Genomic DNA, 1957 nt, shown 5'->3' with positions numbered 1-1957 from the left:
AACATTATTTTTTGAATGTTGAAGTGCATTCAAAGTATAACACAAATGCTTTTATCTATACTGATGTTGCACTTGCACACTTCTACTCTACATTTCATTTGAGTATACTTTAAGTAATTGCTAAAATTAAAATAATATTTTGACATTTTGTTAGATTATATTTGGACATTCGCTTAGCACATTACTTGTATAAAACTATGTATATGAAGAAATATACTTCCTAAATGGGGCGGCTGTGGCGGAGTGGTTAGGGGAGTCATCCTGGAACCAGAAGGTCACTGGTTCGATCCCCCGTCCAGCCGTCTCAGTCGTTGTGTCCTTGGGCAAGACACTTCACCCACCTTGCCTACTGATGGTGGTCAGAGGGTCCGGTGGCGCCGATGYATGGCAGCCCCACCTCTGTCAGTGTGCCCCAGGGCAGCTGTGGCTACAGAGTAGTTTGCCATCATCAGTGTGTGAATGTGAGTGTGAATGGGTGAATTTCTGTTAGTGTAAAGCGCTTTGGGGGTCCGGAGGGACTTGAAAAGCGCTCTATAAGTTCAGTACCATTTACCATTTTACCATTTAAATTATTCTTAAAGATAACCGACAGAATCTTGAACAACTTTGATATATTTAATTAAGATTTTAAAAAATGCTGTACAGTGTTTTTTTTTTTGTTTGTTTGTTTCAAATACCCATATAAATTATAACAATTGTACAGGTCAAAAACAAAAAGCTTCTACGAAATGAAACCCTTCTTTTAAAAAATTGAAGGGAAAAGGAGCTTTTTTGCATTTAAAAGTGCAAACACAAGTTAGTCAAAAATTAATCTAATTTTTTGAGACAGGGATTTTTGATTTTTCTTTACTTTTTTTTTGCCAAAATCATCAATATTAAAACAATAAAAGGCTTGAACTACTTCAATTGGTGTGCAATGAATCTAAAATACATGAAAGTTTGATGTTTATCATTAGAGAAAATATGAACTTTATCACAATATGCTAATGTTTTGAGAAGGACCTGTAATTTGAACAGTACTGTTTAAATGTAAAGTCTAGAAATTTTACTTTGACATATAAGAATTTCCTTTTGTTAGAAACATGTTCATTTATATTGACTGTTATTGTTGATACCAATAAAAACATTTAACATGTACATTTTATATGGATAGATGTTTATAGAAGTGGTACTTTTGCCATTAAATAACATTGTAATCTCTTTAAAACAAAGTTACATAGAAATTTGTTCTTTCAGATGCTGCTACATAAAATCACATGGCCAGTTATGGGCCGGAATGATGATGAGGAATGGGATGTTGACTCCATGTGCCACGTTGAAGATCACTGATTGAAACAGGTGTGGTTTGTTCATATACATCACTGTGTTTGTTAAGGGTTTTTACATTTTGTAAAAAACAAAAAAAAAAAAAAAAACTGGAGATTTGTTTTCATGACATTTTGCCCTTGTCTGTTTAGCCTCATCAGATTCATGGGCTCAGCTGCTGACATTCTGGATTGGATGTACTCCCTTCAGACAGATCTTCCTACTTCAGCAACATGTTTGACACACTAAAGTTCCCAGCCCACATCAAAAACTACAAGGAGTTTGAAGAAGCACTTACTTCTGCCATACATAGGTAATACTGTACGTGAGGTGTTGGGTGCTGTTCTGGAGGACATGACAAGTTGATGCAAATTCATTTGGGTTTTGGTTTATTGTTATTGAAAACTTCTGCTTTCCAAAAATGCTTATTGTTCCATGAGTTTCGTGCAATTACAGTGATTCTGAAACACATTCTGTTGCGCTCTCTCTCAACGCTGGAAAAAAATAACACCACTTTAAAATGATCAGTTTCTGTGACTTTACTCTTTATAGGAACATGTTTGAGTAAAATGAACATTGGGCCTCATGCAAGAACTGTTCGTACGCACAGATTTGTTCTTAAATTGTGCGTACGAGTGATGTAGGAGAATTT

At 35.2% G+C, this 1957-nt stretch overlaps 1 long non-coding RNA gene across 1 annotated transcript; it reads left to right on the top strand.

Annotated features, from left to right (window-relative positions):
* Positions 1–1210: 1210 nt before the first annotated feature.
* LOC106528184 (uncharacterized) lies at positions 1211–1829 on the top strand. Its single transcript, XR_001311472.1, has 2 exons — positions 1211–1338; positions 1458–1829. It is a non-coding gene; the product is annotated as an uncharacterized LOC106528184 (long non-coding RNA).
* The last annotated feature ends 128 nt before the right edge of the window (positions 1830–1957 follow it).

The sequence above is a fragment of the Austrofundulus limnaeus genome, unplaced genomic scaffold (genome assembly GCF_001266775.1).
Source record: "Austrofundulus limnaeus strain Quisiro unplaced genomic scaffold, Austrofundulus_limnaeus-1.0 Scaffold362, whole genome shotgun sequence".
NCBI lineage: Eukaryota > Metazoa > Chordata > Actinopteri > Cyprinodontiformes > Rivulidae > Austrofundulus > Austrofundulus limnaeus.
The sequence above is the reverse complement of the archived record's forward strand: the minus strand, read 5'-3'. Positions and strand labels throughout refer to the sequence as shown.